The sequence below is a fragment of the Gnatocerus cornutus genome, chromosome 5 (genome assembly GCF_029298725.1).
Source record: "Gnatocerus cornutus isolate USDA-ARS CGAHR chromosome 5, icGnaCorn1.1, whole genome shotgun sequence".
Classification (NCBI taxonomy): Eukaryota; Metazoa; Arthropoda; class Insecta; order Coleoptera; family Tenebrionidae; genus Gnatocerus; species Gnatocerus cornutus.
This window is the reverse complement of record NC_142237.1, coordinates 4,046,724-4,059,180: the sequence shown is the minus strand read 5'-3', so window position 1 is coordinate 4,059,180 and position 12,457 is coordinate 4,046,724. Positions and strand designations below refer to the sequence as shown.

The following is a 12,457-nucleotide window of genomic DNA, read 5'->3' as shown; positions in this document are numbered from 1 at the left end:
ACCATCATTCGACCTTAGTATCCCTGCGTATCCCAGCTGATCTGTTTCAAGTTTCGTTAGTTGTTTTGCCTCACTGTGTATTTATATTTATTTATTGAGTACAGATCAAAAAAAGGTTTCCTCCACTACCAATCTCTAACGTCTGGGGAACATCTGATCAGCTGATCACATCGCACGTAATGTCAACAATATCAGTAACTCATTATGTGCAAATTAACGCTGTAGTGGCTGTTATTTGAGTACTATAACATTCAACTGACATTAACTATCGACGGATTTCAAAAATTCAAGTAAGTTTTATTCACAATTTCCGTGTTCCATATGTTCGCTCGATTTGTAGGTTATGGCAAACGGGTCCACCCGGCGAATACTTGTAGAAACGAAAAATTTGTCCAAAGACCCCCCACCAGGTATTAGTGCCACCCCTGATGACGACAACTGTCGATATTTCCACATAGTGATGGCTGGCCCCCAAAGTTCGCCCTATGAAGGGGGGCTGTTTAGACTGGAGCTTTTCCTTCCAGAAAACTACCCACTATCTCCACCAAATGTTCGTTTCTTGACGAAAATTTATCACCCTAACATCGACAAATTAGGAAGAATTTGTTTGGATATTTTGAAGGATCAGTGGTCACCCGCTTTGCAAATAAGAACTGTTTTGTTATCAATTCAAGCATTGTTAAGTAGCCCCAATCCTGATGATCCCTTGGCTAATGATGTGGCGTATACATGGAAAACGAGGATGAGCGAGGCGATGATTAGAGCCAAAGACTGGACAAGGCGTTATGCCATGGAATAAATTATTATGAGTAATAAAAATGACAATATTGTTGAGTTAATTTAATGAATAGGTGGTTATGTAGATCGCAGTACTACTTAGAATGGTAAGGATTTTTTAACAGATCTGTTAATTTCGAGAACTTTAAAGTGGCAGGTAACAACTTATAACACTTCTAATGTTATGTCTGTTGTAGATTTTTCTGTAACAGTGTGTTTTGAACAAGTAGGAGACAAACCTTCAAGTCAAAAAAGACTTATCCAATATGTCATAATACAACGTTTTACTTGACAGTTTTTAACGAGAAAAATTGCCTGTACTTTGCTTAAGAGCAGTAAACTTTGTGGTCTTTAACAACTCACGTTACCTTTAGCAGCGAGGGTTTTAGCCCAAAAGCCACCACCTATGTGCTATGTCAAATTCCTTTTAGCATTTGTCATCACTGTAACTAGTCGAAAATTGCGAAATATTGGATAAACCATTGTCTCTAAAATAATCTACTTATACCATACATATGAGTAATAGTGGTATATTATTTTACAAGTACGTGAAATGCATCATTACGAACTAGTACATTTTTTGACCTCGAAAAAGGTGTGAAAAGTTAAAATGTTTTACTGATTTCGTTATTTTGTAACTGCAAATTTGTTTGAGTGGTGTAAAAACAGCTTTCCACATAAACTTAATTTCTTCCTGCTGTGAATTTTTTGTAAATTTAAAATGCAACTCTGTGATTGGTCTTTCAGGGGTCTGATTATTTCATTGCTCGTTTTTAAACCTCCTGCAGTCCAGTCAGACAAAAACTTCCACATTTGTCAAATTATTACTAAATCATGAAATCGTAAGCAATAAATTAATAATAAATTTGATGTCATTTTTCGGTCCAGATCAGCTGTTAAAAAAATCAAAGACGTCAATGTCATTTAATTGTCGCATGGTGTAAAACCCCACTTAGAATTTGTAACCTTACTTTTTTGTACTGTCAATTTCGAGTTTTAATTTTTAATTTCAAAATTTTTGTTATTTCCAATATTGCAAGGAACTAATTGCAGATTATACCGCTCTGTACTAAAGATACTTTTCTAATTTTATTCGTTTTAAATATGTACTTGTCAATTTGTCAATACTTTGATGTTTTAAACGTCAGTAATAGTAATGACAGTAAAGCACAGACTACACTCAAATTTTTGAAACGTCAGAAAAATGACGTCTAAGATTTTGTGTCGCGGCTGTATATTTTGTTTGTGTAAATCTGGTTACAGAAAAAATGTTGAGAAATGTAATGCTCAAAGTAGGTCGATTTCAAGTCGGTTTAGGTTGCAAATGTTTACTTTGACAGTTATTTTTTTATTTACAGTTGGAATTTTGATAAATTAATATTCGAATTTTTAAGATAACAAGGTTGGCATCATTGCTTACCAGAATTTGACATTTGTCCATTTTGACATGAAAATTGCTGTGCATCAACGGTACCTAATTAATCAGTGCAAGCCCTTAAATACAGGTGTCCCAGAACTCATGACTCAGAGAAAAAAAGGCTTATGAAGCCAACAATTCTAAACCAAAATTTTGAAACAAAAATTTTCTAGCTCAAAAAATAATCGAGTCAAGACAAAAAAAAATGTAGCCAATCCGGAAGCTGAACAGAATTTAAAATCAGTAACTATGGTCACATACTAACGTCCATTGGTCAGACTCTTGTTGCCTAGGAAATTGAGATGGCCTTTTCTCCACCTCTAAAATAAGCTTTCGGGATTGGTTGTTAATTTTTTATCTTTTCTCAAATACTATTAAACTTAATCAATTTTTGTTTTGAGATTTACCATGCATTGCTGTCGGAACTCTCCTTTGCTCTCTGGGTCATGAGTTCTGGGACACCCTATATGTTCCAAGTGAAGTGAAGTAAATCACTACAAAATTGTAGTACAGTGGAACCTCGATTATACGGGTGCGGATTATCCCTGCAACGGTGTTTGTTCGATTATCCGTGCCTCGATTATCCGTGCATTGCAAAAAACACACAAATCGTATTTTTGCTTCCCATGTTAAAAAACTTAAAATTTGGAATTTTACAGTGCAGAGAGCAAAAACATGCTTGAAATAAATTCTTTTGCAATGAAATCTTTTATAATTAAGGAAACTGATAATTCAAGTGGCAGAGAAAATTTTTTTGGACCAAAAAAAGAAATACATAAATGGAAGGATTAGATTTTTTTACTAACAAAATAGTGCCTTTTATGTAATATGTGTAATAAGAATTTCTTTCAATATTAAAACTTGTTATTTTTAAGGCTCAGGTCCCGAAAAACACGAATAATCGAGGTTGTATTGTACCAATTTAGATAACTTTTTGACAAGTGCGATACTGAGCAGGTGGCTTAACAGTTGTTAGCCATCTTTTTCAAAAAAAAAATTTAAAAAAATTCTTTTTAAATCGATAAATCCATTGCAGGAAAAATTACGTTTTAAGTGGACTTACAAGGCGTGTGATTTCAGTCACGTGGTACCGACATTTCCCCGTCTAGAAATTTTTTGAGTCCAATATATCATGTGAGCCACAAAATTTTTGTTTAGGGTAGGCTTTGAAAGAGAGAGACAAACATAAAAGTCATGTCGGAGTGAAATTTTGTTTTTGATATAACCTCAATTTTTAGATAAAAATATGTAACATTACGAGGTGAAAATAAGAGAAAATGTATCGTTTGTCTCTCCAGAATCAAAAATGTATTAAAAACTAATTGAAATTAAATCAAATGTCAAATTTTGTCTCGACTTACGTAAATTTTGTCAAAGCCTACCCTAAATAAAAATTTTGTGGATCACACGTTACTAGTTTTGACACGCAGTTACTAGTAGTGCTCTTTTGGTCATTGAATTGTGGACAGGAATTTTACGTTTCGCCAAGAAAAAACTTTAAAGTTGATTGTACATGGGGAATTTAAAGATCATTTTACATTTCACGATTGACATTGTCCAAAATTCAATGACCAACACACAAAACAGTGCTACAAAATCGTTTATTTCAGCATTATTCACAAAATAGTCATTGTTTTATTAAAATATTTTAACTGAGTATGCTAAAAACCATGACTTTTAGTTATTGTAAGTTATGGAAACTTCTGGACGATCGATAGTATCGACTGATACATACATTTATTGTTCTGGAGGTTTCATTATTTTAATTCTTCGATTTTCTCGTTTTCTTATCTAATACTCCTAAGAATTTACAATTTTACGATTTTTTTATTTATTTATTTATTTATTTAATCTAAAGGCGGTTTGACACAATCACATTTTTTCTCAAACTTTTTTTTGGTAATTTATTAATGAGTTGAAACAACATACACAACTCAAGATACAAAAGAAAAAAATAATACAAAAATATAAAAATTGAATATATTAAAAAGTATACACAGAGTTTTAGAAATTAAAATGATTAAAATGAGTCAAATAGAAGCTGTTCACTATACTAACATGTTAAAATTCACAAATAATTTCACGATTTTGGAGGTTAGCGATCTGGAAAAAAATGTCTGTATTAATTTTGTGGCAAATCTTGAACGTCAATTCGAAAGAAAAATTCTCAAATTTTTATTTGGAAAAATTTGAGAAAAAATGTGATCATGTGAAACCGCCTTGAAGAATACTAGAAAATCAGAATCGAACTTAAAATATAAATTTTATTTAATCAAATCACTGCATATTATTTGCTGTGAGTAAAATCTAACCCTATGAAACTGCCTTATGAACTGGCTTCATAATTTATTAAAAATTGTCTGTTCACAATTTGAACATGTCTTTAAATATGAAGATGTTTATGAAATTTCCACTAGTTCAATCAGCGTTGCTTTTTTGTTATCACATTTTTGTGTGATGGAATGTTATTTCAGATTCTTGTTAGCGCATATTTATTTAGTTTATAAAAATATAAGACCTGAATTAATCTACTGTTTGATTTTTGATCATTACTACCAACATTACTACTACTTAGAATACCGATAGGCTACTTTTTAATTTTATTTTGATTTATCGTTTTTATCTCTTCTCTTCTGTCTATGGTGGTATTTTTGTAGGTTTATAGTTTGGTTTTTTAAATTATGTATAATATAATTCTTTTGTTTATAACTATACCAGAGCTTATTTATTACTATCGGTTCATTCATTAAAAAGTTAAGTTGGCAACAGCCCTTAGCGATTTTTATCGGTAACAATTGGCACCAAGAGAAATCCGCTTATTTAGATGCTAAACGACGATTTCTCGCTGATTCTCGCCGTTTTCTGGCTTAGATTTGCAAAGAAGAGCTCGAAATCTACAAAACCAACAATTTTTATCAAGATTCAACGGCTGAATTGCAAGAAAAGAGCAGAAATCTGCACGAAATCATCAAAATTTTTAGAAAAAATTTATGTATTTCGATGCTAAACGACAATTTCTCGCTGATTCTCGCTGTTTTCTAGCTTAGATTCGCAAAGAAGAGCTCGAAATCTACAAAACCACCAATTTTTATGAAGATTCAACGGCTGAATTGCAAGAAAACAGTTGAAATCTGCACGAAATTATCTTTTTTTTTTTAAGAGAAATCCGCGATTTCTCGCTGATTCTTGCAGTTTTCTGGCTGGAATTTGCAAAGAAGAGCTCGAAATCTATAAAACCACAAATTTTTATCAAGATTCAACGGCTGAATTGCAATTGGCACCAAATTTGACCTTGACGCAACTGTGGCATGCGTAGAAGCTAATCGTCTTTCACAACATTGCCAAAACTTGTTAAATCTCTATTAAAATCATTCTTTTTCAACAAAATTTTAATTAGATATTAATTAATACACTCAACTTTGACAAAGTGTTAACTTAAAAAATCGTTACCTTCAATTTTTCCCTAATTTTCTCCCAAAGGAATTGAAAGCCTGATTTACACCCAAAAATTTTCGAAAATTTTCACAGGAAAGTGGACTGATAGCAATGAGCTGTACTTTAGAAAAAATCACTGTCTACAACTTGTAATGCCATATGGAAGCAAATGCCCCGGGAAAATCCCAAATTCGAATCCTAGATTGATTTTTATTTTAGTTCTTATCCTTAAAAGAGGTGGCGCTAACTTGAAATCAGCTTCAATATGGAAGCGGATGTTCTATTTTAATTTAAAATGTGTTCTATGGTTCACCTGATTTTTGATCACGGTTGCTTTGAAAAACAATAGCGCGCGACATAGTGTAGCAAGCTGTGAATTGATAATTTTGTCATTTGTTTATTGAGTTAGTTGGAACATTAATGACAATGCCATATAGTGTACTGTGAAGTTTTTCTTTCAATATTTTTATAATTATAGTATAATTATAGTATATCCGGTGAGAGATTGGGAGATTTCGACAGTTGACATATAGGTTGGCAGCAAATTATGCTACAAAATACACTAAAAATACTAAATTCCTCCGCGAAATGGGTTGACAGGTTGTCAGTAACTAGGGTTAATTTGTTATTTTAAATTTCGCGCGTATGGTACATTTTTTATTGCGTAGATTTAGTGATTTTTTTGTCATTATAACTTACTTACACTTACTTATTAGTAAATCAAATAAACACCGGCACTTTGCTAGGATTAAATCTATTTTTTAAAATGTGGCATTTACAGAATTCTTTTTAAAAATAGTTGCTTCTTGACACACCCACGAGATGTCGCCGTAATAGCTAGAGAACACATTTTTATTTTTACCCTGTCCAATCATGTGACGGATTGTATCTGTCTCTTTTTTTAGATGCGTTATCTTGTATTTCTCTCTCTGTCTTCTAATTGAACATATTAATCTGTTTACGAAAGCAACGTGTGTACTTTTAATATTCGCGTCTGTTATTAACAAGATGTGATCATAACATTTTGAATAGATCAAATTGTTATTCAAATGTCGTCATCCGTGCGCGTTGTTTAGCGGTCGCTTTGACAATCCAGCGAATGGGAGTGGCCTAATCGTGTCGAGACGAATGACAGTCGCGGATAGCTGGCGTGTGATGTGAAGTTGCTTATCTAGTACGAAAATCGAGTGCGCCGAGGTTAGGTGTGTGTCACTAAAATCTGACGTTTTGACGTGCATTTGTCATTTCTAGTGTCATTCTGTCACTAATCAGTGTCGAACACAGTGCGCGGAGTGTTGGGTTTCAGTGCAGTGTTCTTGGTGCAGTGTTTGTATTGATCAATGTCTGCCAGGTCTTCAGCACAAATGGCCCAGCTTCTGTGAAAAGATAAAACGTAAGTAGAAGGTGGCTCTAATCGCCCCTAAACGCAGCTACTTATCTGATTAAAATCAATTTCGCAGTCGTTTGGCTCGTTTAAAACGGCATATCATTCGAGGTCAGATTTATAGAGTGGATTAATGATCAATTAACACCCTTCTGGGTTACGCCAATGATTTTGACAGAACGGATACATGATTCGGGCACTTTTCAGGTTTTTAGCTGGGGCGAGAAGGTATTGCCGGTTATTTCACAATCAATGACGTAACGTGCAGGAACTACCCTCATCTAGGATTTTAGTTACTACAGGGCTTATGCTCATAAAATGGAATTCTTTCGGAAAATTCACTATTTCAGGAAGAGACTGACAGCCGTATCAAACGAGTTTTATGAGAGACTGAATGACCCAATTATGTCACGTGCTTTGGTAAAGCTGACAAAATGAATATTGTTTTGCTAGGTTACATGCTACATTAAGATAATGTATGTTTGGATTGCATAATTTGTCCAATTTGGCAAGTATTTGTTTGAATGTTGGAATCCTGAGCAGTCAATTACATTCTTTTGTCGTGGAAATGCCCTTAGGCTCTGCGATTAGAATGTTAATGACTTTAGATTGATCTCATGTGTCTTGTCAAATAAGGAGATTGTTAAAATGATCTTGAAAGGATTAGGTCTTCCTCTTCGTTGTAAATATGTAAATTTGACCCCAACCCTAAGAAATGCGAAAACGCAACCCAAAATACACATTTCTTGATTTAATGGCAATCTCTAACAACCCCTATGTAGCTGGACATAAAATTTCTCGACAAAATAAACACGTCATGTAAACTTGGGGTGAAATTGTATCTCTTCTAGTACGTATTCATATCAATTTAATTTTTAAAATGTCATAGGTGTGTGCTAGGGCCACTAAATGCTGAAAAAAAATGTAAGTGGACTCATGAAGCTCGTTTTCATTAACAAATTTACATCAAAATTTATAATTTTTTTCCCAAACATGATTTAGGATCTTGAGTAAATCAACTTACTTCATTAAAAAGTAGTACAGTGAACATTCGATACAGTCACCCTTTTATCAAAAATGTTGATTATATCGAAATGGGTAGACAATATAGTAAGCACAGTCGACATACACCTAGTAAACATTTTATGGCTTAAGTTAAACCACCCCTAGTAATAAAACAAATTTCTAAGTAGAGGGAAGACCAAAGGTTGAACAGGACCGGACGCATTTCGTGCAACATTTCGATAAACTTCTCACAATCAACTTATTAAAAGTTTAAATAACGACAGTTCCGAATCAGATGACAGTTTGATTGAAAGTTCAAAATGGTCAAGTGTGTATATGTAAATATACGATTGTTTATTATATTCGATTCAATTTTTTTAATACGACCCTGTTTAAGTACCGACCGATCACGGCGTGCGCCTATTTTTATGATTCCCAACCGCAAGGATTAATACTGACCGGTCCTCTCATAATGTGGCCATAAAATTTACTGGGTGTATGTCATCTGAGTTTACAGTACTTTAGAAATAATATTATGGTATCTTTATGTACGAAGTGTTTATAAATGTTTCTAGCATCAAGGGTGGCTATGAAATGTCAAACAAATTTGTCGCTCATTACAAATTTTTCAACTGACATTTGTAGTTAACCTCAATCACAGAGCAAAGTAAGTTTTGAAAAAAAAAACTGTTCTAGTTGTGATTTGAAACCTGAAAATGATAAATTTGGACACAAATCTGCAACTGAAACGTCGTCGACATAAGTGAAATAAATAATTTTCAAGATAGTTATATTCACTATGAAAACAAAGCGGCAAAATAGTGCATGGCAGGTTGAAACATTTATAAACACCTTGCATATGCAGACACAGAAAGGACAAAAGAACTTGCCTAGGCAATGACCTAAAGATAAAAAATAGCCACATTATACACCGAATATACACAAAATCACTAGAGAATCTACCAACAGAAACGAAAAATTAATAATAAATAACAAATGTGGGACAAGGTGAAGAGCCTAAACAATAACAAAAGAGGTATAAACTAAAAAATCACCAATTAAAGAGAATTTCTGACGGTGCCTCAATCAGAATCTATACAAACAAAAAGAGGAAAGATAGTAAAAAATTATTATTAGTGTTAGTAGACAAACAACCAAAAATTAACAATAAAAGACAAGATACAAAAATTAAAGAAATACCATGCAAATACAAATATAGAAAACTACGAAGAATACCAATTGTCAAGAGTAAGAACAAACGGTAATATAAAACAAGAAAAGGAATGAACATGGAAAAAATTTAAAAAGAAAATAGCAGAAACATCCTTCAGAACGATGATAAACAGTCTCTTCTGTTTTTGCATCACGGTCATTTTAGCGACTGACAGTTGATGTGATTATATCGAATGACAGAAACTAAATTAGTTGACAATATCAAAGGTTGCTTATATCAAATGTTTCTATATCGAATGTTCACTGTAGTATAAGTTTACTAACCACAATGGTGTTAAAAGCGGTTATTGAAGCAAGGGATTGTCCTGATTTTCCGAGTGATTTTCTTTAGACACCCTTCTAATTACACGTCTTTTGGCACTTCTGCTGACATTGAAATGGGCAGCTGAGCGACCAATTTTTTTTCCGCCAACACTAGTGTTCCAGCCCAAAATCGCTATTAATTATGAAGCTATAAAAATTATTACTTTTGTACATGTAGAGGAAACGTAGCGCTTTAAATTGATATTGGTATTGATATTGATAATTGGTTGTAATCTAGTGCTAACCATATGTGACCTAATCGCAAAAAACTACATTTTTCAAAAATTTAAGTTGACAAATTGGTGGCAAAGGTAATCTGTTATGTTTCTTTTATCGCCAGAAGCATGAATATCATGACAAAAATGTGAATTAAAAGATGTGCTGATGTGATTAAAAAATTGCTTCTGAACCTTAAACTAGCCCCTAATAAGCGATTTATTATGGGTAATTTTTATTTATTATCCTGGTCCGATTCTTAATAATCTCTCAGGTACTTGAACGCTTCTTAAAGCTATAAAAAATCTTGCCTATCAACATAATGACATTTAGATTAGTTTTTTGTAAAAATTTTGTTCAAAATTCTATGACTTAAAAGTATTCATGAACGAACGTTAAATTTAGAGTCAAATTCTTCAGAAAAATGTACCCAGTCACGTTATTTAATTTTTAATTAATGGTTTTTGCAAAGTTTCATTTTTCTTTTACCATGTTTGGATGTTGTTTTGTCGGGGAAAAAGTTATTTCACATACGATTAGAAATTTTCTTGAACCATAGGTTTTGGCAAAACTCCGATAATTCTTTAGGTTAATATGTTTAGTATTTTTGTGCTAAATGTAAAATTGCCGACAAAGCAAGATATACGTAAATAATATGTAACTCGGTTTGCATTTCGAATTTAGTCAGGCTCATTCGTGGACTAAGCTGTATTTTTAAAATTGTAGAATAAATTTGCGAAACTTCCGTTTCGAAAAAATAATGTTAAATTTTGATAAAATAGATACTTGCTGTCCCAGAACGACAATCCACTCAGATTTTGATAATGAATTCCTCATTAAAAGGAAGTCCGAGCGTTATGGGACACCCGTATATTTTTGGTGGAATTTTTAAATTTCTAGTTAGTTTTTAAAGTCGTGAAGTGTTTTCTTAACTCGATCTTGCGCCATCCTGATATCACCTCTTTCACAACCTCTTTATTGATAAATTACAGTAAAAAGTAGCGAGTTCCAAGAAAACTTTTCATTTCGATCCGGGTAATCGGTTCATTTTTAAACCCTCGGTTAAAAATATTATTTTAGGTCTCTATTAGATCTACGAGACTAAAATCTCAGCAAAAATTTTCATCTGGAAATTTGGTCACACATTTCGCCGTGATGAAATCAAAATTTCATGAGAACATTTCATCGTTGATAGGATCCTATACATACAGGCTGTTCCCGAACTCATGACCCATAGAGCAAGGGAAGGTGCCGACAGCAATACAGATGGTAAATTTCAAAACAAAAATCAACTCGATTTTTTTTAAGCCAAAAAATTTTTGTTTCGGATCTTTGGTTCGGAATTGTTGCCTCCATAAGCCGTTTTTCTCTGGGTCACGAGTCCTGGGACACCTGCATAAATCACTTAAAACGTGAGTTCAAGTTGTGTAATCAGTATTATTAATCGTATTACAAGTTGAAGAGATTTTTAAGTTTTATTAAATTTCTCGGTACTACTAAATTTTCATTTTAACTTCCTACTTTCAAATTAGGCTTTTTAAGGAAGAAATCACGTAGGTTTCATCACTTAAGCAACGTCCTGTGACATTCAAGTATCATTGCAATTATTTATTATCAAATTACAACAGTTCAATTATTATGAGTAAGATTTATGTTTGCAGTTTAAAGAAGAATCTCGTAAACTGTGAAAATGAATGTCCTGCCAAACTTCTTGGGGCTTAGATAAAGGAAGTCATGTTTATTCTTTAATTCTGTTTTTAATCTAAAGATGATAGATGAAATAAAAACGCGTTATTCAGATCTTTGGATCTGCAAGAATTTAGGTTCATCATTTATTAGACCGTAAAGTTTTAAATTATGTAGGCATACGCTTGTTGCATAAATAGCTATTAACTTATTACTAAATTGTCTAATTACCCAGATAAACTTTAGAATAACTTAATAATTTGATAGTTGACATAAAAATTTGGCAACTACCTAGGTATAATACAGGAAAGTTACGACAGACCGAAATCTAATATTTTTTTGTCTCATTATTGGTATTATAAAGATAAACCAGAAGATGTTTATTGATACTATCGTGTGATTCAAAGAAATGATTAAGTTTGCAGTAACCTCGCAAATAACCGTTAATCTAATTATTGAATATTGCAAAAGAATCCAAAAGACCATCAAAATTATTATCATTTATCATCATCATCATAATGGAAACGGTATTGAAACATACAGGGTTACCCAGAACTCGCGCCCCAGTGAAAAAGGGCTTATGAAGGCAACAATTCTGAACCAAAATTTCGAAACTATAATTTTTTAACTCAAAAAATAACCGAGATAAGACAAAAAAACTGTAGTCAATCCTGAAGCTGAACAGAATTTGAAAATTGGTAACTATGGACACATACTATCATCCATTGGTCAGATGAATATTAGACTCTCGTTGCCTAGGAAATTGGGATGGCCTTTTACTCCCCTTCTCGAATAAGCTTTCGGGATTGGTTATTAACTTTTTATCAGTTCTTTAATACTATTAATCTTTGTCAATTTTTGTTTTGAAATTCACCATCTGTATTGCTGTCGGCACCCTCCCTTGCTCTATAGGGCACGAGTTCTGGGACACCCTGTATGCAGCGTCCGGCAACACTTGTGTCCACTCCACCATACGCTCATAGTTGACAAAGCTCTAGAAG

General features: G+C 33.0%; 1 protein-coding gene and 1 pseudogene across 5 annotated transcripts in view; both read left to right on the top strand.

Annotated features, from left to right (window-relative positions):
• On the top strand, nucleotides 1-4,727 carry LOC148173780 (ubiquitin-conjugating enzyme E2 N pseudogene; annotated as a pseudogene). Its single transcript, XR_015770141.1, has 2 exons — nucleotides 1-290; nucleotides 341-4,727. The product of XR_015770141.1 is annotated as a ubiquitin-conjugating enzyme E2 N pseudogene (transcript).
• Nucleotides 4,728-6,561: 1,834 nt separating this feature from the next.
• sky (GTPase-activating protein skywalker) overlaps nucleotides 6,562-12,457 on the top strand; it is a 91,898-nt gene continuing 86,002 nt past the window's right edge. For 3 of the 4 annotated variants that reach the window (XM_088035206.1, XM_088035204.1, XM_088035205.1), the window contains exon 1: nucleotides 6,563-7,022. The gene's annotated coding sequence lies outside the window, so the exon portion shown is untranslated. Of the gene's footprint in view, nucleotides 7,023-12,457 lie in introns of all 4 variants that reach the window. The other variant, XM_088035207.1, reaches the window with a different exon arrangement.